The sequence below is a fragment of the Delphinus delphis genome, chromosome 7, assembly GCF_949987515.2.
Source record: "Delphinus delphis chromosome 7, mDelDel1.2, whole genome shotgun sequence".
Taxonomy (NCBI): Eukaryota; Metazoa; Chordata; class Mammalia; order Artiodactyla; family Delphinidae; genus Delphinus; species Delphinus delphis.
Window position 1 is genome coordinate 11,811,445 of NC_082689.1, and position 26,242 is coordinate 11,837,686.

The 26,242-nt window shown below is 44.6% G+C and overlaps 1 protein-coding gene and 1 pseudogene across 4 annotated transcripts in view; both read right to left on the bottom strand.

The window, feature by feature from the left end:
• Positions 1-26,242, bottom strand: part of RHBDD1 (rhomboid domain containing 1) — a 114,847-nt gene that overhangs the window by 12,938 nt on the left and 75,667 nt on the right. The gene's annotated exons all lie outside the window — the stretch shown is intronic.
• Positions 20,223-21,487, bottom strand: LOC132427967 (large ribosomal subunit protein uL29 pseudogene; annotated as a pseudogene).

Below are 26,242 nucleotides of genomic sequence, written 5' to 3' on the forward strand. Positions count from 1 at the left end.
TCCCTCCCTCCAAGGGATAAAACGTCAGTTGATGGTGCCCCCCCCCCCTTTTCATGAACAGGGGCAGGTCCCCCGCTCAGAAACAACAAAATCCCCAACGTGCTTGCTCTTTGCCCAGATTCTCAGACGGAGGCAGAGAGAAGCACTGTTGATGACATTTAGACCTGTTTCATTTTTTTCTCACTCCCTTCAACTTGAGTTTCAAATCAGAGACAGCCCAATGGCCAGCTTTTTAAGCAACAGCCCAAGGTAATGTTTTCATTGACTTTTAAAATCATAGCCCATTTGGAATTAGCCCATATTTCCCACAGAAACCTCAATCTTCTGAAAATACCTTTTAACCTTTGGGCATAGAAAAATATAAGTAAATATCATCCCAAGAAATCAAAGAATAAGAAAGAGAAAAGATGGAGAGTCAGGAGGAGAACTCTGGAAAGGGACAAAGAAACTTAGATCGGGAACTTCTGCCAAGACCAACCACTGAGGGGTAACGTCCAGGTCACACTGGACAACTGCTGCCAGTGACTGTTTGTCAGGAGAAACAAGGACGTGGAGCCTGGGAGGGAAGGGGTTTGGGACAGCTGACCCTAGGCTTGGTGGCCGGACTGACTGGCAGCAAATAAAATAAGCCATGCGACAGGCCCTACACCTTCCCACTGCTCCCATGTCACAGTCCTGTGAAACACGCAGCAGCACGTCAACGCTCTAGAGACTAGACACTGGATCTAGAAGAGTAATTTCCAAACTTTCATGTGGGTGAGCACGGTAAGAGGCAGATTCTAGGTTCTAACTTGGGAGATCCCAGATCAACGGCTGTGGTGAGACCCAGGAATCTGCATTTTTCAGAAGCACCTCGTGTGCGTCTGATGCTACCAGCCCCACTCTGAGAAACTGGGATCCGAGGGATGCCGTACTACATTCTGGGGTTTTGTTTGGTTGTAACTAACGATGAGCACCAACACGGCATCTGGTTTTGTACACACAGGTCTTTTGTTACATCCTCCCTGAGCCAGAAGCTCTGGTGGTTTCCCAGGTTGTGCCGTGCTCAATCCTGGATGATGTGAATTTTAAAAGTAAGACACCAACGCAACCCAGCTCTCCTGAAGATTCTATTAGTTATAACATGAGAGTGGACGAAACTGGCCACTCACCCAGTCGTAGGAGCAAAGCCACTCACCTCTGGATCCCAGGTGCCTGGGACCTGGTGGGCACGTCATAAATGTTTGGTGAATGAACAAAAAACCAACTAATATGCTATCAGGGCTGAGCAGAGAGGGGGCCAGGAACCAGGGGCCCAGGCCAGACCAACGGGGCTAGAGGACCGTGAGAGAGATGTGGGTAAATGGTGGCAGGTAGGGAATTTCAAGGCCCAAGAGTCTTGGTTTCTGGCCTCAGCCAACAACCAGCTTTCAAACCCTGAGACATAAGTGGGTGAGAACAGGTGACAGGAGGCTTCAGAATACAAATCAGTCTATTTGTTTCCTCTAACAAGTGCATGAAGTTGGTCTGGGCTCTGGGGTTCCGTTACATTAGAGAACTTCAGTATCCAGAAGTAGGCCAAGATATGAGATGTACTACGTACATCCATGTTGAATGCTGTAAACATTCAAATTATTTCTATTTTTCAGATATCATAAGCCTGACTGGTGCATAAGTACACATCAAGAGATACTGATATCAACGCAGAATTATGAAAACAATCCCTGACCTAGGAAACTGTCCCTGAGCTGTTGAGAAGCCAAGGAGAACACCATGGTTCGAAGCTCTCACAAAAGCTAGAAGCTGCCGGCATGCTCCTCTCTCAGGTGGAAACAGAGGAAGATGAACTATTCTGGGAAAAGCCTGCAATGAGTGCATCACAGCTGGTCTCAAAGGTGCATGAATGTCAGGGTGAAGGTGGGGCGGGCACCCCGAGAACCACCGGCTCAACCCCACAAGGAAACAGCAATGCAAGGGCCCCGGCAGATGCACTTGCTGGGTTAAAAAAAAAAAAAAAAAGGCAGGAGAGGGAGGGGGCGGGAGAGCCAAGAGGGAAAGTAACTGGAAGAAGAATGACATCCTTGTCAGCGGTCCGAGCCCCACGAATTTTGAATGGTTGGTGGTTTAGAAAACCAGGGTGGGCTCCTCGGCAAAGGCCTAGATAAGCTGGGAGGTAAGGACGACACAAGCGTATCCCTTCAGAGCGGAGCAGCTCTGACTGAGATAAGCGGCAGGGTGAGAGCATCTGCACAGAACGCCAACAGGCAGGAGCCTTGCTCTCTGCACCAGAAGCTGAGAAATGCTTCCTGTGGGTCAGAGTTGGCCTAGAAGCGGGATGGCTGTGAAGTTCTGGGATGCGATAAACTATCCCGGAAGTTGGACGGTCATCTTAAAAACACGCTTGTTTTTGTATTTGGTGGTATTTAACCAGTTACCTGGCGGTCCAGTGGTTAGGACTCCACGCTTTCACTGCCAAGGGCCTGGGTTCGATCCCTGGTCAGGGAACTAAGATCCCACAAGCCCTGTGGAGCGGCCGAGAAAACAAAACTAAACTAAACCAAAAAAAAAAAACCGCAAAAAAATATTGCTCTGATGGTATGTAACGTAACCCTGAGCTGAACTGCCACTTTTTGTTCTTTTAGGTCTGATTAACCCACTCCCACCCACACCAAGTTCTGATCCACTAATGAGAGACAGTATGTGTGTTTGTGTGTGTGCGTGCATCCTTGCGTGTGGGCTCGAGTACGTGTGTTACAGACACACCTTGTGACTGAAACTTCTCCCATAAACAAGCCCTCGCAGCCTCAGGAAGAGCCGGGGGCTTTCTCAGACCGCTGGCACACAGTCGTGAAACAGCCTGCCTCTAACTAACCTAGAATGGCTCAGAAGTGATTCTAAAGTGGGCTGTGCTGGGGAGAGAGACTCAGTAACAAAAATGGCTTATTCTTACATGTCTGTTAAATAATTTCTAGTAAAACAAAACTTACTTTATGAACAGAAAGGGAGACCACAGAATGAAATTTTTTGAACTTTAAATTCCAAGTTAGGAATCTAGAGCGAGGCTTACCTTGGATAACTGATGATTTAGATAAGTGGGGAGGAATATGTTGTTCTCTGAGCATCTTTGGAAACAGATGTTTCATCTAAGTGTTTGCTGTAGCCAGAGAAAAAGCGAGTACTACAAGGCCTACCTACAGGTTTTTTTTTTTTCTTTATTGGAGTATAATTGCTTTACAGTGTTGTGTTAGTTTCTGCCGTACAATGAAGCGAATCAGCTATATGTATACATATACCCCCTCCCTCTTAGGTCTCCCTCCCAGCCCCCCATGCCACCCATCTAGGTGGTCACAGAGCACTGAGCTGAGCTTCCTGTGCTTTATAGCAGGTTCCCACTAGCTATCTATTTGATGCAAGGTAGCGTATATATGTCCATCCTAGGCCTACCTGTAGTTTTAAGAAAGAAGCTTTAAAGATACCATGTCAAGTGTGGAAAGGAGATTCTGTGTGAGATGCATCCAGCGCATCTTAAAATCATGGATTTTCAGGACTTCCCTGGCGGTCCAGTGGTTAAGATGCTGCGCTTCCACTGCAGGGGGCGCGGGTTCGATCCCTGATCAGGGAAGTTCCACATGCCTCACGGTGCAGCCAAAAAAAAAAAATCATGGATTTTCAGAGTGGGGTGGGGGAGGACTTGGGATGATGGAATCCAATATGCTCAGTTCAGAGCCCAGAAACGGAAGCCCAGAGTGGGTAAATGGGTCTCCCGTTTTGCACAGCTGATGGGGGCAGAATCAGAACCCAGGTCTCTCAGTGCTCTGGTCATGTCACCAGACTTCATCGTTTTCCCTTTTAGCCATTTCATCCTGAAGAATCCAAACCTCCCTTTCAAGTCTGGAGTGGACATCGGTGTTTTATACAAGTGCCTTCTGCTACCCGGCTCTGTGGGCAGCACGGGAAGGGAACGCGCTCTGGTGCCAGACAGAGCTGAGCCTGAATACGGGCTCTGCCCCTTCCTCTGTGCTCCTGGACAAGTCACTTTCCTCACCAACCCTCACTTTTCTTATCTGTGTGGATGCAGGAACCTACCCCTGGATTGCTCTGAATGGAAGGAACTAAAGGACGCCAGCACCTGGCTCAAAGCAACAGAGGGTCAGTGGTTCCTGCTATTACGCTAATAACCCCTTCCAGGCTTCCCCACCCCGGGAATGTCCCCACCATCCATCCAGTTAGTCACACATACCCAGACCCCAGTCATCCTAGACAGCTTCCCCTTCCTCATGTGCCCCCTTCAACCTGCCACCAAATCTTGTCATTGTAACCTGAACCTTCCCCTAACTCGTTCCCCCTTCCCTGCACCTGCCATGTCACCAGCCCTGCCTGAGCCACCTGCTTCGTGAGCCTACACTGGTGCCTGAGCCCCTAGATGATGTCCTGCCCTTGCTCTGGTCTTCCAACCAACCACCCTCCACAGGGGAGCTGGAGAGCTTTGCCAGAACACGCATCTCATCCACTTCATCCTCTGCCTAAAGCCCTCCAGGAGTTTCCTTTCATTCAAGGACAAATATCAAACTTCGTACGCAGCCCAGTAAGCCTGCCCTCCCACAGCTCCAACTCCCAGGGACCCCTCCCCGCCTCCCCAAGCTCTCAGGAGAGTGGCCGCATCCCCCTTTGCCCTAAGTTCTCCCAGGATCATGTCCCCTTTCTCCAAAGCACATGATGCCACAGTTAGTAGTTACATGGGACTCTGATGATCCCAGCCGAGTGCATCCTCGTTAGGTGGTGAGCTCTGTGGGGTGAGAACACGGCGGGTTTGTGTTCACCTCCCCATGGATGAATAAATGAACAAAGCAGCAGGAATGGGCAGGAGGGAGATGTGGAGGAGTAACTACTGTCCTCATTTCACAGATGGCCAGACTGAGGCTCGAGGAAGGCGTGTGACTTCCCGAGGTCGGGGCCCCCAGGAACTGCATGGAAGCGCAGTGGTCCTCACACACCGCCCACCACGCTGCTTCAGAAACCAGCTCCCACATTTCTCCTTTACCATCCAACCTTTCTTCACAGTAGCCAGTGGCTCAGCAAAAAATTAGTGGGTTCTTTAAAAAAAAAAACATAGGAGGCTCTGAGGGCATGGGGGGGCGGGGACTATAATTGTCACATGGAAAAAGGAAGAAATTGCAAGTTAATAACGGGGAGATTTTGAGTTTAAAAAAAAAAAAGACCATCCAAAGCTACAAGATTTGTTGCTATTTGGACCAAATGGAACAACATTTCCAGAATTGTCTCTATGGATCTGAAGATTCTAGATTAAGGGCAAGTGACTTGGCCAAAGGCTTAGACCTGTTTTCCGACACAGGTACTCTTAGGGAAGGAAAAACAAGGGCGGTAAAAGCCCCAGCAAGGTTGCTACACCAGTATGACTGATCTAAATGGAACACACTTCCATGAGTCATTTGTAGCTTTAAATACTATAGAAAAAAGAATTTATGAAACATGCCCAAACAGTCTCCCTTTAATGTGGCGAGCTCTTTTCAAACCACATTGTTCAAATTTATGTTAAAATGCAAACCCTTCATGTTTACAATGGTACTCTTGGAGGAATAATATAAAAGTACAACTGCTAAATTTCAAAGACAAGACTTATAGCCTCAGAACAATGGGGGCATTCCCAGCGCAAATTTATGAGCTGTTAAACCTCAAAAGGTTTCCTCAATTAGCAATGAAGGTTTTGACATATTTGCAGCCTGGTATAGGGGCTGCTTTTTATACAATTTGGGGTGTACCGCTTTTATCGGAACTTTTCCTTACTTTTATTGACCTCGGATGACAACTATTGTGCTCCTCTCTGGGCAGCGTTTGATCCTGCTAATTGTGCCGTGGAGCCGGGACGGCATTTCACGGTTTACCATTGCTCCTGGGGCGCACGACAAATTATACATAATGCATTGCGTTGTAATTGCTGCATTGTGAACTTGGCTCGCCTTCCCAACATAAAATACCGACATCCAAGTAGTTTTATTACAAAAAACCGAGAGGGATTCTTTTGGATTATAAACATCTGAAGACACAACGTTCTCATGAATTCCGGTGGCTATTTTGGACACACACAGGGCGGGCGAGGCTGAAAAGCAAATCAAATGTACTTCACATGAATGTTTACAGAGAAAAAGAGGAGGCAGTCACGAAGGCAAGGCCATAGGGAATGCAAAACAAAACGGAGTAGGAGCTGAAGGGCAGACAAAAGTCCAAACTGGGAAATCAAAGAGGCAAGGTCTAGTGATGGCCCTTCGTCTCCCTGGGCCTCAAGTTCCTCCTTTTGAAAACAAAGGCACAGAACAAAATGACCACAAAGGTCCCTTTTCCATGAAGACAGGAGCCTCAGGGAGGCAGTGACCTGTTTTCCAAGTCTGATTTGTCAGCACTAGAAACCTGTGTCTTGTACCAAACACACAGCTTCTCACCACTGCCCTGTTGGTTTGGGGCCTCTTATAAAAAGATGATGCCTCTTGAAAGGGCAAGGGGCAGAATAAATAAAGCACAAGTTCTGTATATGCAATATGATCAAGTGCAAAAAAAAAAAATCACAAGCACAGTACAGTGATCACTCTAGATGCCCACAGCGGGCCGCGGTCACAGGACCCGCTGCAGATTTGGAAGCAACACCAAGGCACCAGGGGGTCCCCTCTTAACCCTCCCTTCTCCTCTCTCCCTGCCCCGGGACAGCAACCTGATATATGAATTCAGGGAAATGAATGTCCTAGAGGAGCCAGAGGTGCTCCAGCAAGATTTCAAGCACAAGGGGTCGCCTGGCAGCTCAGCCGGCCACACAGGTAACACATAACTGGACTGTGTTAGAACCGTGGCTTCTCTTTGAAGCCAGGCCACAGACAATCCAACGTGCAGTTGGTAGGCTGTTAACCTCCTGCCAAAGAATTCTGTGTCCCTTGACCGACTTCGCCTCCCACCTGGTTCAACAGCAAGCAAATGGCCCAGTTAATTGCAAACCGAATTTAAGACTTAAATTTGACAACGAAGTATGCTTAGAACTTTGAGTGTTTGGCATAGGAGGGTCAGAATTCTAACTATTTACTTAAATTATGACACCCAGCGCTGCATAAAAGGCATCCTGGATGAGAAACACACCGGCTGTCCATCTGTCAAGATTGTGGAAAGCCTGTGAGGCAGTGTGGGCCTCCTCCCCCAAACCCTCACGTCTACTGTGGGCGACGTAGCCATTGTGCTACCAACTAGTTCACGTGAACAAAAGGGGATGCTCCGGAGTGGGCAGCTAGGGGGGCAACAGTCAGGATTGCAGTTTTAGGACAGAATACTCTTACTTATTGGCCCTAGAGTTGTGCTAAGGCTCACAGACATGTTCCCAGGGAGGTATGATCAGCTGTGATTTTGTCAGTGAATGAAGCACATCAAGGTTTTTCTCTGGTTATCACTCCTTAAGAGACAATAGGGAATTCCCTGGCGGTCCAGTGGTTAGGATTCTGCACTCTCACTGCTGAGGGCCTGGGTCTGATCCCTGGTCAAGGAACTAAGATCCCACAAGCCAGGCGGCGCGGCCGGGAAGAAAAAAAAAAAAAAAAGGGGGACTGGGCAGGGAAAGTGAGAGGCCATATCTAGGAATTGTTTTTGGAAACACTCCCAAGGCAATGGACTTTGCTCTAAATAAAGAAATACCAATCTTCAAAGGGGGATAGTTTTGGGTAAATGGCAAATCATGAGGAAGCTGAGTAGCAAAGGGAATATGAAAATACTACCTTCCCAACAAATACCATATGATATCAGTTAGATGTGGAATCTAAAATATGACACAAATGAACCTATCTTTGAAACAGAATCACAGACACAGAGAACAGACTGGTGGTTGCCAAGGGGGAGGGGGTTGGGGGAGGGATGGAGTGGGAGGCTGGGGTCAGCAGATGTAAGCTATTATATGTAGAATGGATAAACAACAAGGTCCTACTGTGTAGCACAGAGAACTATATCCAATATCCTGTGATAAACCACAATGGGAAAGAATATTAAAAATGTATATATATATATATCTATGTATAACTGAATCACTTTGCTGTACAGCAGTAATTAACACAACACTGTAAATCAACTATACTTCAATTTAAAAAAAAAGAAAACACCACTTTCCCAACTTCTTTAGACAAAACTAGGCCTGAGGTCCCCCCCGTCAGGCAACCACTTCGTAGTCACGAGCATCTCCAGTGCAAGAAAACATCTCACACAATTTTCTTGAGTAATTATTTCCCTAAATTGATGCCAGGAAAATCTTGTTCTTTCTCTGGGGAGAATATACTTTGGGATTCCTGCCACAAGTTAAATGGTCTAGATGAGTTTAGAGAAAGATCATTTAAGGACAATCAAAAAAATTATACACACACACACACACACACACATATACACACACACACATACACACACACTGGAAAAAGAAAATAACAAACGTGAACGAGAGTGCCTAAGTTGGAGGTCCAGGTAGGAACCCCATGAGGAAGGGTAGTGCCAGGGAGGCAGCACAAACTCAAGAAGGGTTCTGTATCCCTCTATTTTGAAGCCCAGGTCCATCAAGAGATCTTAAAAGAAATACATAAAAAGAATATAGCAGTGGAGAAACTGAAGTTTTACATTTCCAATTTTTATGTTATAGGCTTCCTTCCCCCCTCTAACTTCAGTTTATAAACTGAAGGCTTCAGTCTTTTGAATACACAAGGACACTTGTGCACACACAACCAAATCCAACCAAAAAAAGAGAAATAAAAACCAAAGCCATTTCAAATATACCTCAAGCAAGAGCTTGATCGAGCGTCTGGACTCCAGAGACAAGTCTGCCTGGTCATGGTGGTATTCCCAAGGCAGGTGGCCAATCAGAATTTGTTGAATGACTGAACCCCAAAGAGTTTTCATGGATGGAGGGTTAAGTTCCACCATTTCCAGCTCCTGCCTTGACCCACAAACTCAGCCATCCTGGGGCGCTGCAGGTTTTTGGTTTAGTCCTAGTCTGCCCTGGAGCCATCCAGCGAGATCCATCTAGAGACCCTGGGGATCCAGATGAGCTGACAGGAGAAATTGCTCCTGGTGTCCATTTACATAAGAAAAATGAGGATCCACTTTTCTAGGGGTGAAATCAGGGCTGAGGCAGAAAAGGATGGCTCTTACACAATCTTCATCTCTCTCTCCCCTCTCATGTAGTCCCTTTGTATTTCTTTCTTTCATAAGAAGGGGGCTCTCTAGCTTTCCAACATGTTCAATAGCTACCAAATCCAAGAACTCTGAAGACAGACCACGAAGATTCACCCTTGGATTAAAAAAAAGTCACGTCTCGTGAAAACACAGGTATCACAATGAGAAATACCTGAGAGAAAACACTTAGAATTCGAAACAAAACAAAACAAAAAAGACAGGCAAAAAAACACTTCTTTGGTTTTGTCAAGAAACTTATTTGAGTATTTGAATATTAATAATAACCACATTTATCCCACACTTGTAAGGCAAAGCAAATAAACTATAGCAATTAAACAGAGAAAAGAATTATCACCCTAAAGTAGCTACTCCTTCCTAAGAGCTACCAAAACGCAAATAACTTGTAGCCTGTTCTTTCTTGTGCCTTAGCTGTAACAGAGGAGGAAACTGGCTTGGAAAAGAACAACGAGAGAAAGACAAGGACTACGTTTTGAATGCACAGCTTGGGGGACGTCCACCATGACGGCCGTGTAAAAGAAATAGCCATCCAGGGCTGACATGGGCTTTAATATAATGCCAGACTTCACCACTTATTATTCATTCGTTTGTTCATTCTTTCACTCTTTCTCTTATTAGGTGATCATTCATCCAACAGACATTTATTAAGCACTTTCCCGGGGGGTCTGTGATAGGTGTGGGGTGCACAGAAGTGAATAAGAGCAGGGGCATGGCTTTATCCACTGTAGAAACAGTGCTCAGGGACTAAGCCTGTGAAAGCGTCTGAGATCTCAAAGCAATTAAGTGGCTCCCTCAGTGAAAAAAAAAAAATCTATAAAACTGAAAAGTAATAAGTATTTGATTAAATGCCTATGAAACGTACCATATCAATCATTTATATCTCAACTCATAAATATGACATATATATTTATAGTCGTTTACTTAAATATATATTTATATACTACGGATGGGCTGTCACATGTTTCAACACGTGAAATGACACAGGGTCGAGGTGGGGTTTCTAAAAATAAAAGCCCACATAAGTCCTCAAAAGTCCCCACAGGATGGACAGGACATCTGTGCTCTCCCGGAGTTTATAGTGTAGTGGAGACAGAGGCACACGCCAGTAGCCACAATCACCTTGTGAAATATCTAAGAAAGTACCCCTCTGAGCCTCATTTTCTTCATGAAAAAATAACCTACTGAAAACCAGAAACCATGGCCTTTGGGGCAGTTCTGAGGTCCAAGTTAAAAAAAAAAAAAGATGGGAAAGTATTTCATAAGCTCAGAGTGATGAGAAGTAAACTTTTAACCCCTCTGGTCTTTGCCCCTCCTGGTAGTAAATGCCTCTTACCATGTCGGATGCTACACCTGCCGCCTACCTGGGAACTGGTGCTCAGACCAGAGACAAATCTCTACCATACCCTAAACATAAGGCTGCTCTGGTGCCCTTCTGCAGCCCACAGATGTCTCTGATGGACAGACACACGTAAACCAGGACGCTTCATGTAAAGATAAAAGTTGGCCTGTATCGTGAGATTCCAAAGAGACAGAGGTTAAAAAAAAAAGGAAAAACAAAAAAAATCAAAAAACCGCCCCCCCACTTACACTGGTAAAAATGAAACCATTTTTCAATTAGCTCAGCCCTAAGCAGACACCATCATCTATTTTGCCCTAAGAATGAAAAGCTGTGGACTGCTCCTAAAGTCAATTTTACTTCTCTCTTTTGTAGACATTTCATGAAATATCTTAATCTTCCCAGCAGGCAACATTAGTAGGTAAAAGAGGAAAATGAACTCACTTTTGGAAAGAAAGGATCATGTGGTATAACACAGAAATATATCCTAGGAGGCAGTCTGGGTCTATTATTTGTCCTTTTTCCTATTCTTCTTCATGGGCTCCCTTTTACGGAGCCGGCTGGGATGGGGCTGGGGCAGGGTATGACCAGGTTAAAAGCAGCCCAGGACACAACATCATAAACGGAAGCGGGATAGCAGTTATAAGCTTCTGCAGATAGAACCTGGCCGCTTCAAATGTGTACGACTAGACCCTCCTGGCTTCAAGATTTCCTTTGTGTCTCACCACGGGATGTGTGTTAGGATGATTGATATACAACGGGTTTAAATAAAACAAGAAAACAAACCAAGAAAAATTATGCATGATGAAGAATGAAAATCTACTAAAAATACTTTACAATGGCTTCAAACATGAAATCACATTTACAAATAACATTTTCATGACTTGGGCATAAGTGACTCAGGAGCATATGGCTTAAATTTCCTTCAGAACGCACAGGGCTTTAAAAATCAAGCAGAAACTTGCTTGGCAAAATTAGTTTGTAGAGCAGAGCTCTGGGGAAAAAAAGAAAAGAAGTTTGTCAGACGGCACTCGCTTTGGCATCCCTTCTCTGGTGCATTCTTTGATGACCAAGTCAACTGGCTACAGTGGCCATTGCCTAGGAACAACTTTCTTGGAAATCGTTTAACTCTCTTTCCCTATTTAGGCAAAGTATTCAATAACTTTATAATAAATGACTCTCCTTCACCTCGACTATCTCAAGCATCAAAAATCGTGGTCTAAGGCCCACTTCTGTAAAAAGTGTTGAGCCATCTTAGGCAGAGAGCAAATGGCTGCCGCATCTTTGCGGCCATCAGGTATGACTGCATATATAGGGATGCCTTTATTTCCTATTAATCCATTTGAAACTAAATACTTTTTCCCCCCAAATTAAAGACACACATTTTAGACAGAGCCCACAACAGTCAGGCTCTGTTTTACCTGCCCAAACTTTTTGGTTTCTTTCACCACACAAAGTTCACACACGAATACTACCACCACCAACATGGCTATAAAATAACCTTAGCATTCACAGCGTTTACTGTTTCCAAAAGGCACCCTCAAACATCACCTCATTCCATTCTGGGGGATAGTCATGACAAGTATTTAACCCATTTTTAGATGAGGAAACTGAGGTTCAGAGAAAGGTCATATAGCAACAACTAGCCATTCTTCAAATACCAATTGTACTTTCCTGTCTTGGCATCTTCTATTGTTTATTTTGATAATTTTTAATAGTCATGTTCTCTAGAATACCTATTCCCTTCATCCCCACTCACTAGAATCTCCCATTCTTCAAGGACCAGAACATATACCACACCTTTCAAGATGTGATCCCTGAACACTAACTCTCCAAGCAGGATGATCTTTCTTATGTATCAATTGGGCTAGGCTACAGTTACCAATTATTCAGTCAAACACTAATTGGGGTGTTGCTCTGAAAGTATGTGGTAGATGTGATTGAGTATCTAATCAGTTGACTTCAAGGGAGATTATCCTAGTTAATCTAGGTAGCTGAAATTAATTAATTAGCTGAAATTAATTAATTAGCTGAAAACCCCCTAAGAGCAAAGCTGAAGCTTCCTCAACAAAGAAGAAATTCCACTGATGAACTGCAACTTCAGCACACGTCCCAGAGTCCCAGCCAGCCCTTCCCGAAGGCCCGCCCCACAGACTTCAGACTTGCTGGTTCAGCTGCCAGTTGTGAGCTCCTCAATGAGTCAGGCACTGCTTGTTACTGGATCATGAGAAAACAGCAAGATTTTCATGAAGTTCATAGGGCACATTTGGGATATCCTGACTTAAAGTATCTGTTCTGTGGCATTTATGGAATTCACTCTTGGGGATCTGGGGTCGCCTCACAAAGAGGTGGTCCATTTTCTACATCAGGTTCTCAAAGTGATTCCCAGACCAGCATCAGAGCGTCACCTGGGAGCCTGTTAACCAGTCAAGTTCTCACACCCCATCCCCAAACCCATTAAGTCAAGAACTCTGGGGGTGGGGCCCAGCTCTAAACACAGGAAACCATTCTGTTTAGTGTGTAAGAGAATTACCTGCAGAGCTCGTTGAACTAGACTGTTGGGTCTCACCTAGGACACATGGCTATTTACATGTAAATGAATTAAAAAAACTAAAAAAGCAGTGCCTCAGTTGTACTAACTACATTCCAAGTGCTTAGCACATGTGGCTAGTGGCTACCATGTCGGACACTGAAGATAAAGACCATGCCCATCACTGCAGAGAGTTCTATAGGACAGTGATGCTCTGGAGCCGCTGAGAGGGACCCCTAGGAGAAACCCCTCCAACACACGTCAGGTACTACAGGCAGGGAAAATAATTTCCATTATTAGCCTTACACTGAAAAAGCACAAGGCCAGATGGTCCAAATCAAAGGCAAATGTTCCTTTGTGATTACGTTGCTTCTCACGTGGGCGATTCTCTGTAGCTTAGGATGAGCAGCATCAGGGACTTATTTATTTAACACTAGTTAAACTAAGGCTGGGGAACCCAGCAGCAGTAGCGCAGGCTACAGGAGTCATCAGAATCCTTTTTTTTTTTTTTTGCGGTACACGGGCCTCTCCCGTTGCGGAGCACAGGCTCCGGACGTGCAGGCTCAGCGGCCATGGCTCACGGGCCCAGCCGCTCCGTGGCACGTGGGATCTTCCCGGACCGGGGCACGAACATGTGTCCCCTGCATCGGCAGGCAGACTCTTAACCACTGCGCCACCAGGGAAGCCCAGAATCCTTCTTTTTATTCTTTCACAGGGGTGGGGGTGGGGATTAAGAAGCTCAAAGCCTTTAGAAGCTCAGGGCCTCTGTTTTAACTCTGGTGGAACAAAGGACAAAAGTAGGGTCTATATTGCACCATCAACTGTTCACTTCCTGAAACAGCTCCTGGCAAGGCTATTGCTAACCTCCGTGTTGCTAAATCCACGGATCATTTCTCAAGTCCTCATCTACCTGGGACCACTGGGGCATTTGGCACAGATGGACACTCTTTCCTCCTAGAAAAAGATTCTTGTCTTCTAGGACCACCTGCTCTCTTTTTCTCCGGTTTTCCACCCTGCTTCACTGGTTCCTTCTTCTCCCTCTCCTTCGCTGGTACCTCTTTTTCTCTCTGACCTCTTTATGTTGGAGACCCCAGTGCTCAGGCTTTGACCCTCTTCTCCATCTTTACTCACTCCCTTGGCGATTCCACCCACTTTCATGAATTTAAATACCATTTATATCATGCCGATGACTACCAGATTTTTATTTCCAGACCATACCTGTCATCTGCTCTCATACAGAACTACCTACTCCATCCCCACATGGAACTCTCATAAACCTGTCACTCTCTCCAGGTCCAAGACTGAACTCCATTTTTTTCCCTGCAAACCTGCTCTATCTGCATGTTCAGATTAATGGAAACTCCAACTTTCCAGTGCCCTCAGCCCAAAACTTTATTCCCCCTTCACTTCTCTTTCTCTCACAATCCCCACCATTCTGTCAAAGAATCCTTCTGCTCTACCTCTAAAATGTACCCAGAAGCTAACCGCCACGCACCTCCTCCACGGCTGCCGTCCGGGTGGGAGCTGTGGTCCTCCCTTGCCTGGGTTACTGCAACAGGCTCCTAACTGGTCTTCCTGCTGCTGCCCTCTGTCTCTGTCTTCACATGGCCTATCCCTCTGTGTCTATCTTCTCCTTTGCCCTCTCTCATCAGCACACCTATCATTGGGTTTAGGGCCTACCCTCATCAGGATGACCTCACCTTGCCAGTGTCATTTTCATTACATCTGCAAAGACTCTTACTCCAAATACAGTTGCATTCTAAGGCTCTGGGGGCACAGCTCTTTTGGGGGTCAGCATTCACCCCACTATGCTGCCCCACAGACTATTCTCAACACAGTAGCCCCAGTGAGCCTTTAAGAAATTAAGTTAAATTATGATACTCTGTGCTCAAAACCCTCTAAAGGCTCCCATCTCACTTAAGAGAAAAACCAAAGTCCTTCTGCCGGCCTGAAAGGCCCTGTGTGAGCTGGCTCTTAAACCTCTCTGTCCTCACCTCCCACCGTCCAGTCGTAACAGTGGCCCAGGCTAGCGGATGTGGATTTGAGACATGTTTTGACTTAGCATCAAGATCACCTGGTTACTGACAACACCCAGGAGGTAACACCTGACGAGGAACAAGTTGGGGAGGTGGAAAAGGTAAGTACATGCTGCATTTGAGATGTCCTTGAGTTCATTTATATATTGATATAATTTCAGAAAGAGATCTGGGCTGGGAAGATAAATTTGAAGTATAAATCGTAACTAAAGCCTTAAGAAAAGAGGTCCAAGAATGAAGTCATTAGGAAAACTGATATTCCAAGGTAGAGCAGAGGCGGGTGAGCCTGCAAAGGAGACCAAGGAAAGAGGTCAGAGCAGTAGTGGGAAAGCCAGGAGGGTAGAAAAAAGGAGGGTTTCAAGGAGTGGATAGTTATGTTAAGTAAACCTGGGGAAGAGAAGTGTCTCCGGGCCTTAGCAACATTGAGGCCGCTGGGGAACTTGGCTAGAACGGTTTCATGAGAGTAACGGGGGTCAGCAGCACGACTGAAGAAGTGGAGACTCTGCAGACCGTAAGTGGAAAGGAAAGGTGGTGAATGAAAGGCAGTTGTGCTGTTGGTCTCTCTCTCTTTGGGGATGAGTGTGGAAAGAGACTCGAGTAGGTTTCAATATTGACAGGAAGGATCTGGTAAACATTCAGAAGCTGAAGACAGAGGGAAAGGGGGATAATCAGTAACAAGAGCTTTTCCTGAGAAGTTAGGACAGGGAAAGGATTAGCTTTCGGTAAGAGGAAAGAGACTTCCCTGCCCAGCTATTAGGAGGGACAAGTTCAGTATGGGGGTGGAGACAGGTAAGTTTGTAGTTTTCATCATGGGACGTTGAGGGCATTACCTACAGGTGGATTCTATTTTTGGGGGGAAGTCGAGGACAGGTGAGATGTTGATATCATTTGTAATAGACTCAGTTTACTCTGTTGGGGCACAGTCTCCAATTGGGCTCAGCTGCCAGGTGCAGGGTCCGAGAAGCCTAGGGGCTGGGCTCATCTAAGTCTGTGGAATTTTTCCATATAGGTGGATGAAGGACTGAGCAACAAGGGCACGGAAGGTATTTGTAAGAGAGTAACTGAAACAAAGGACTGGAAATCTAAGCACTGGATGGAGGCAAGTAAGACAAGAAGGGAAGGAATTAATGGACTGGAAAGGGGAACAAAGAACACCTGCAGCTGAGTACCCAGAACTTTAAGGTCACCTAAAAGTGGTCGAAACACTACATACTAAGTCCATGAAAGCTAAGAGCCCAGTGTATTTAACACAAGAAGCAAAGGAGTTTTAGATACAACCACTCTACTACCAGGGTACCAAGTGCCACCCTACTTGCTATCAGAGAGAACCAGAGGGACCTTTACATTGAAAAGGTAAGAAGGAGGTACTGAAATTCAAGGAATATCATTCCAAATCTGGATTTCCTGCCACTAAATCACTTCCAAGTGATGTGCTTGATTTTATTGATTTTGCTATAACTGATTCTATGTAAGTGTCCTATACACAAGTTTACCTGATTCTTTATCATCTAAACTTACCCTCTGGTGTGGTGGTTCTCAACAGATTTTGCCCCCTAAGGGAGAACTGGCAATGTCTGTAGATACTTTTGGCCGTCACAACTGGGAGGAAGGGTGCACGAGCATCTGGTGGGTAGAGGCCGAATGCTATTCAACATCCCACAATGCACAGGACAGCTCCACCCCAACAAGGAATTATTCAGCCCCAAATGTCAATAGTGCTCAGGTTGAAAAACCCTGCTCCAGAACAAACATGCCTGCAAATGTACACTATTTACATCAGAGAGAGGAGGGCTCAACTTGGGATCCAAGTAACAAACTGTCTTCAAATTTTCTGTACCACAAATATACCAACAGCCTAAATAAAACTACCTTAGTTTTTAGAAAAACATCAATATATTAGTGCACAAAACCTTGTAGACTTAGATATGTAAGAAAGCATATGGACGCCCTCGATGACTTCTTCCTACCTCCTTCCTTCCTTGCCTGGTTTTTCCCATTCTCCTGTTTATTTCTCTCCAGAAGGAGCTCTGTTCCTCACCAGTTCCTGCATACTGGAATATTAAGTTCCAAAGATAAATTAACTTTGATAAAATTCCTTTATCAGAAGTAAATGTGAAAGTCTGAAGAATTTAGTGAGCTGGCCTTTTGCTCATATACAGAAATGATTAAAGACTAGACTGCGATTAAATTCTGAGCAGAGTGACATAATTAGCAAATTTATGAATGGGTCTTCTTTTCACAGTTCTACTGTCAGGACTAATTACTTGTATTAATTAGAACTGTCAACACATTAATATGCTTGTTGAAGCCGCTTCCTATGGTAAAATACGAGACTGGTAAATATGAAGACACTTGGAAAGATGCAAAGGCCTTCATTTATTAGCAACTCTAAATGATGCAGAAGCACTGACTGCACAATGAGCCCTGGGGATTGACTGTAAATGGATTCCTAGTTAATGAATTTGTTCTTCCTTGCTTAGGCATTATTCTTGGTTTAGCGTTTGGACGAAATATTCAATATATCACTACTTTAGAAGGACTGTAGCAAGAATAAGGAAAAAATTCTGCAAGTTACTGGAAAAGTAGAGTAGCAGGGATGGTTAAGTTGAGCAAGAGAGAGTTCCTGTCTCGTCTTTGATTAGTCTGAGATCTAGTGTAAAACAAGTTTTGAGAACTGCTTAAGTGAAACGGGAAGGACAGCTGGGGGATTAAAAACTAGAGTTTGAGACCCAGTTTTAACTCTGTGTGACCTTGGGTAAATGGACAAGTTACTAAGCCTCTCTGTGCCTTGGTTTGCTCATCTGAAAAATGGGGACAGCAATAGAACTTGTAGAGGGCTGTGGTGAGCCTTAAATGTCAACATATATAAAGGGCTTAGAGCGGTGCCCAGCACAAGCTACGTGCTGGCTGTTACTGTTTTCATAATCATCACCTGGGATGGCAGCAGAAACAGAATTTCGAGCTCCAAGAACGAGATCCTTGGAACAGGACGCAGTGCTTTGGAGTCAGATAGAGTCGAGGTATGAATCCAGGCCTATTACATTTAATTTTTAAGCTTCAATTGTGCCCTACCTCATAAGTCCTTGTAAAAAGTAAATTTAAAAAAATGCATGAAAGGCACTTGCTGTGCCTGGTACATAAAAGAGGCTTGCTAAATATTAGTGCTTAAGCATTCATTACCATTATTATCTTTTTGGAGGAATCTCTGAGACATGGAAATAAATGCCAAAAGAAAAATTTTAGTAAGTGACCTAAGATGAGTGGAGAGAGCACATGTGAAAGAGGAGAAAGGGAAATGAAGAGGATCTATCGAGGGCCTTCTCTGGGAAGGGTGTCCTCATGCCCTGTCTCAAGCGGCCGTCACCACCGCCCCAAGAGGAGGGTTTAACTCCCCAGCCACAGAATCCCCATAAATCCCCTAATTACCTTGTTCACTGGTGAAGGAAAGACAGCTGGGATTCCAACTGGGGCCTGAATGGCTGCGAAGCCCACACTGTGTCAAGGCGTGAACGCCAGGCTGCAAAGGGCTTCATCACAGACTGCGGGGGAAACAGACTCTAAGCTCTTCCTACCTTTTTTCCTTCCCCCCACCTTTACATATATTTAAAAACACAGTCATCAAATTCTTGATAGGCAAAGCTTGTTCCAGCTGGCTAGGTAAACTTTACCTGATAACTACCATAAAATAACTACCATAAGACAATTTTAAATTAAAGCCGGTTAATCAATTTTTTAATCCTGTTAAGTACCAACTTGGCAACGGTCCACAAAAGAGAAAATTATTCTCGTTTTATGCTTTGTCTTCCAGAGACACACATTTCTGACAGTGTGAAGATGGCCCGACTCATGGAGGCTGCAGGGAGCATTTGGGGAATGAATGAGAAGCATCTCCTAGGGTCCCTCCCAATTCAAAAAGCTAATGTTTCTGCATGCAGCAAGATGTCGATGCTAAACTTGATTTCAATTAAAAACCCATTTCTGTACAAATGTTATAAAACTAGACTAATAAAATGTAAGTTGATGACTCCTACTTTTGTCTTAAAAATTATGTGATACCTTAAAGATCAATCTGGCCAAAACTCCACAGCATCAAAATAATCAGTGCATAAAAAGAAGACCTAGTTGTAGGATGTTCTGGATCCATTCACAAGAAAGCTCGGTTAAATGCAAGACGCTGGTAAATCTGCTAGAGTTCCCAATGTCATGTTAGACAGCAAGCGGCTCCCAGCTGCTCCCTGGAGTCCCTGAAAACTTACTTTAAAGGGTAGAGCTTACCCCCTCTACTCTAGTTGCTCACTAGACAGTTCTCGAAGCACATGCAGGTACCAAAGGATCTTACTGACAGGTAGTGGGGGATGTGTGGTAGTAATGGTCAGAATGTGCACTGTTACTCTGCGAATAACCCCGTTTATTTTTTTGATTGCATATGATGCTTAAAAATGAACTTGGGGGATATGGTAAAAACAGCTCCGAATGGGGAGTACAATGATGCAGACTCCAGCACTAGCTAAGGGACGCTTAAGCCGTGTGGCTCTAGCCCACACCCTCTCTTTCTAGGGTGCAGTGTGCCAAGGTGGTCAGGACCAGGCCGTTTCTAAGGCTCTTACAGAGTTATAATCTAAGAATAACTATATTAACAAGAAATCTGTAATTCTTATAAGGCCAAACCGCTGCCACAGGGCTCTTAGGCTAAGGTTGTTTGCGCAGTTGCTGAAAGTGTCAACTGAGCTCTCCTCAAATGGCAGTTGTGCTGTCAGGTTATAATCGTCTGTAATTGGTGCTTTCGTGAATTGCAAACTTCCTAACCACTAGAAGGCCTGAAAAAGAATCTCATTCCTCTGTAATAAGAAACATGTTAAAAGGCAAAATAATTAAAAAAGAAAGCACACTCTGAGCAATAATCATTAAAACTTACTGCTTGGGTTTCTCTGGTGGCGCAGTGGTTGAGAGTCCGCCTGCCAATGCAGGGGACACGGGTTCGTGCCCCGGTCCGGAAGATCCCACATGCCGCGTCTGTGAGCCACGGCCGCTGAGCCTGCGCGTCCGGAGCCTGTGCTCCGCAACGGGAGAGGCCACAACAGTGAGAGGCCCGCGTACCGCAAAAAAACAAAAAACTCACTGCTTTATGTTTATGTTAACATTCCTCATCAGTAAAGACAAGCCTAGAGAACAGAATAGACAAAAAACAAACATGCTATTTTACGATTTCTTAATAGCATGATTTCCAATAAGAATTCGTATATGAAATATGTCGGTCTTAATGGTTTCTTTTCTTGTCATCGAAACATACTAGGAAACCATCCACAGCTTTTCCTTCCTTCTTTCCATCCATCCATCCCGTTCCTAAATATTCCCAACCATCAGTCACACTTCTCTTTGATTAGCAACAGTTTCACCCAGATAATAGCTATTTTTGTTGATGCCTTCCTAGTTCCCTCCCTCCACCTTTCCTCACTCTCTCTTCCACTTGACTAAGTTCCCTGAAGGCAGAGAATTTGGTTTTTGTTTATCTTCATTTGGGGGGAAGAGAGATGGCTACCTTGCTCATACGTGGCACAATATGGGTTTTCCAAATATTCTAAAAATTACATAGAAAGAATTTAGAAATCTAGGTAACTACTAAAATGGATGGTACTATCTGTACCTTCAATTAAAAAAAAAGTACCCATTGTCTTCTGCTAGAGCTTCTTAAGAGCGGCGCAGAGAGAAATGGGAACCTCCCTCCGTGGCCCTCAAGGAACTCCCCACCTATAGACCTGAAGCCCTGCGAGAATCACCAGGGGACCTTATGAAGCAGTCCCAGTACCTGGGCCCACGCTGCCGCCTTTGTGCACCTGCCCTCACCCCTGCCCCACCAGCTGTATATTCTGATTTACTGGGGGCCAAGGCACTGACAATTTTTTTTTTTTTTTGCCAGTTTGTTTGTTTTAATGACACCTGGATGCTCGGGCCTTGACCGCGTACTTCCGGAGCGGGTACAGCCGCTCATTCCACTGCTGCTTCTTGGTCTTCAGGTTCTCTTCGTGTTTGTTGAGCCGGCGGCACGTGGCACGCGACACGCGTTTTCTTGGACCACAGATGCAGGGGCTTGTACTTCTTGCCCTTACAGAATTTCCTGAGGTTCTCATTCTGAGTCTGGTTAATGATGGTGAGTACACGGGCGATGGATTTGCAAACAACTTGGATCTTGGAGAGTTTGGAAGCCGCGCCGCCTGGTACTTTAGCCACGCGTAGCTGGGACAGCTCCACTTTCAGGTCCTCCAGCTGTTTCAGCAGCTCCTTCTTCTTGCCGCGAAGGTCTCGAGCCTTAATCTTGGCCATGACTGTAGAGTCAGCCTCCGCTGCCTTCTCAGAGGGAAAAAGCGGCACTGATAATTTTTTTTTTTTTTTTTTTTTTTTTTTTTTTTTTGCGGTACGCGGGCCTCTCACTGTTGTGGCCTCTCCCGTTGCGGAGCACTGGCTCCGGACGCGCAGGCTCAGCGGCCATGGCTCACGGGCCCAGCTGCTCCGCGTAATGTGAGATCCTCCCGGACCGGGGCACGAACCCGCATCCCCTGCATCAGCAGGCGGACTCTCAACCACTGCGCCACCAGGGAAGCCCCGGCACTGATCATTTTTAAAAGCTCCCCAGGTGACTGTAACAGGAAGCCAGGACTGAGAACTACCAAAATCTCTGAAACCCCTCCTCTAGTTACTTAACAAATGCTGGTTAACTATATGCTTGGCCTTTCATTGTCCTACAGGCCTTGGATGCACCCACCATTCATTTACTGAAACACACTGCACATCAATGGTTATTCTTTTTTCAGAAATCAAGTGAGGTCACTGCTCGAATAAATTTAATTCTCCTTGATGTCAGTGAGCTGTAGCTTTCATAAATGTCCATTCTCCTTCATTTAATATGGTCTTTTCTAACTTTCCATTGAATTGGAGTATTCTATCTATAGTTAGCTGAGTGTTACCTGGGGGCTGGAAAACAGCTGGGGATTTCATGTTCCCTAGACTTTCACAGGTCTCCACTGAAGGCCCTGAAAACACTCAACCATGAAATCTGCAGTAGAAATTCCCATAGGAAGTTTAAAGTTGACCAAGAAGTCATTAATAACCTCTACTTGAAAAACTTAATTTGAAACTTTCTGATGAATATTTTACAGAAAACTCTAACTCACTAAAATTTCTAATTTCATTCCAATAGGAATGAGTATGAATACAGAAAAAAAGTTCACTAAGCTAGTAAAATACTAGTAGCATTTAGATTAATTATATTAATTATTAATTAAATTATGATGATGATGACCATACCAATACAATATGAAAGGCAAAATGACGTCATGGGTAATAAGTATATAGACTCTGGAACCAAGACTCCTTGTGCTCAAATCTCAGCTCTGTCACTTATTAGCTATGGGACCACAGTTTGCCTTCCTTCGGTTTAGTCTCTTCTCTGAAATGGGTAAACAGTAACACTGCATTGGTGGTTGTTGGATTGAGTGAACACACACGCACATACACACTCATGTGCATACACATGTACATACACTAAACATGCATACATGTCACTTATAATGGTGCCTGGTGTGCTGGAACTCACTCAAATTCCATCTCTCTCCCTGCAACCCAATCCCCACACACAGCAGAGTGAGCTTAAAAGCCAGATTTCATCTTATTGCCCTCCCTACTTAAAAGTCTCAATGGTTTCCCCTGTTTCCAGGGTCAAGTACAAAACCCTTAAAAACAACATACCGGGCCTTTCACAACCTGATTCCCACCCATCTTGCCACTCTGGTCCGACAATGAAAAATATATTGCAGCCACAACTATCGCAGTACCTACAATGGGCCACCCTCTCATCTCAGGGCCTTTGCCCATTTTCTCTGCTTCCCTTGCCCCTTTGTTCACACCCTTCACTAACTTCTCATCACATTCAGGGAAAGACCAAAATCCTTAGATGGCGCATGGTCTGGAGCCCACTAATTCAAATTTAGGATCAATACCTCGATTGCCCCAAACTTAGATATGATACATTCATTCATATGAGAAAGGATGCTCACTCCCTAAATATTTGCCTGCCAATCTTTAAGATAATTAAGGTGATAGCAGATGTTATGACGTCATTACAGTCACTCGAGGAAAACCTGTGAATTCTGAGTTTCGAATAAAGAGTATCCTGTCTGTATACCTCTCTCTTCTGTTTGCTGTAGGTGCAATATTTAATTTATTTCCATGTTAAATAGTTGTTTGTCTATTCATGTAACTAAAACAGCAGAGAAAGACACCCTTTTTAGAAAACACAAGTCTGGGTGTTTTTAAGGACAGTGCTCATTTGATCTCATTATTCTGCCAGTTAATTGACAGGAAAGAACATCCTAATTGCTCATTAACTCTGAAGATGTCCCCTTGTCTGGTGTCAAGGTCTAAGAGATACAGGGTACACAGCAGCTGTACAACTGCTGCTGCTTTAGGGGGACAAAGCATTAGGTTTGCACAGTTAAAAAACAGCAGATGTTCTGATATGGGTTTCAAACAATCCCATCTATTACATGGTAGAATTTGGTGGTGAGTTATTTCCCCCTCAGGCTAATAAGATGAACCACATCGCTGATTAAATATTATCTTCTGGGGCCACAAGGTTGTTTTCACGGCTACCGCTTATGGAAATCATTCTTGGTTGGACTGGAAACTGCCCAAATGCCAACTGGTTTGAAAGGCTCTCCGAGAAAGGCATTCCTTGGTGCTCTTTCCCTCTACCCACCCGTGTCCCTACGTGCAAGACCATCTGGTCCTGTGATAATAAGCAAAAGCATAAGAGACACAAGCCATCAACACAGGCCTGCACAGTGACTGTTCAGATCCCTTCCTCAAAGCATACAAAGAAAGCCAGAAGTCCAGGAAACAGCTATGCCCACTTAGCAAGAAGCACTGTCTCCACGCTTCCCTGATATATAAAACATTAAGACGATAATAATTAGCAAATAATTAGGGCTGCCAAGGGGTAAGGAAACACTGTCACAACCTGACAAGTGTCATAGTGTCAAAAGCTGTGCTCAAAACGGGCCTTGCTGGCCCTGAGTTATCTAAGCCAGGGGCTCATTTCCCTCCTCACCCCCATGTGTCTCGCCAAAAAGCATCCTCTACACAATGGTAAACTACTTGGGGCTTAAAGTTTATCTTTGTCACAGCACAGTGTGCCAAAAGAAGGGCCCTTCTAACCCCCAGAGACGCAGCTTATTTAAAGTTATAATGAAGGCAGCAGGTGTTCCATACAGATGTCTCTCCTTTTAGAAGACACCTATTTGAAACACTTTATTCTCCCTTAACCGCGGTGGGCTCAGCTGCGTTTTATTTCAGCATCACCTGAGCCAAAAGCAAACTGTTTCCCTTTAGCCTCACTGAGCTGAAAATTAAAAACGACTGGGTTTTGGGTTGTTTTGGTTGATTTGCAGGGAATCCTGAACGCGATGATTCCAGAGTCAACTCCCATTGTTTTCTGGTGACAATGAAAGCAATGCCAGACTCCCCAGAAAGTATGCCAGACTCCCCCGCTTTCCTTGGCGACCCAAACCTCTGAGTGCCAATCACCTCACACCTTCCAGTGACACGAAGCAGAACAGATCTGAAAGGACTGCACTCGATAAAATGTATGCTGCTTTAACTTTCGTAAACTGTAAAGTCAAATGGAAATGCCTAGTGCCATGGCACTAAAGCAGCCTCAAACTAAGACAGGATCCAGTGTGTTCTGGAACCCTTAAGAAAGAAATCATTGTAGCAGCCAGGCGAGAGCTAGCTACCAGTAACAGGAACCACTGGTCTTCTTGCCCAAAGTGTATGGATACCTTTAGCCTGGAAGGTTGGAGTAGAGATGAGAAGGGAAAGAAGGCAACGAGCAAACAGGAAAAGTGGAGACAGGACGTCGAGGTCCTAGTCTGGATGCTCGGCTCTGCGCAATCTCCCTCAACACACTGACAGACCATAAGTAGCCCACAGAAGCTGGAGGTGAAGGTGTGAGGTGTAGTTTTCTCTGCATTTCTCTACAAAAAATGACCTGATGCCTTTGATGGGATGGCACTGTGGAGAATATCAAAGAAGAGGAAGGTCAATATTAAATATTTTTAGCAATGCATAGGTTTTCATATTTTTTCTTAATAAAGGTTCTCCATGATTTTGCAGACATTTTAGAAAATGGAGTCAAGCCAAAACAAGAAAGTAAGTCACCATAATCTTATTTCTGAGAAATAAGGATGAGTGGCATTTTGCTAAATATTATTCCAATCTTTTTTATAGTACATTTACTAGGTCTTACAAAAATAAATGAGTTTCTACTAAGACTACTGCTATATCCTGCTCATTTGACTCACTGTGAACCTGCTTCTATTTTTAGTGGCTAAGTATTATTCTAGATCATGATTTATTTCACCTATTTCCTATTGGGGCATGATTAGGCCATTTGCGAGTTTCCAAAGCAGATGATTACAATGTAATTTTAATCAGCTTAATATTTATAGTAATCTTAATAACGCTGTGCAATTTTGGTCCTGTCTTGCAACAAAAGTAGATTTAAAAAACACAGATGTGACACAGGAAGATTGCTGGTCCCTAATTGAGATGCTTGAAGATATATAAATATATATTATGCATGACTCTCACATCTGGCTCTCCATAAGAAGTTCAACAGAATTATAAATAGTTTTGAATCCTTGGAGAACTGCCATGTGATGAAACTAGACCACTTTGAAAGCTATTTGTGATTCTATAATAAATGGAAACCAACATATGACTTGATTTTTCTCACTAGCAAAACAACACAACAAAACGGATGAACACGTGCACCTCTGAGTGAGACTCAAGAGGCTGAGTAAACGACAGTGAAAATTCTCACGTGAATGATTCACGTGTAGTATTGATAGGTGGCTCCACATAAAATTCTGTCTTAAAGCGCACTTAGGGCAAGCACATTTATTCTTTTTTGTTATGAATCTTTTCTTTTCTAAAAAGAAAGCCACTGGGCTTCCCTGGTGGCGCAGTGGTTGAGAGTCCGCCTGCCGATGCAGGGGACATGGGTTTGTGCCCCGGTCCGGGAAGATCCCGCATGCCGGGGAGCGGCTGGGCCCGTGAGCCATGGCCGCTGAGCCTGCGCGTCCGGAG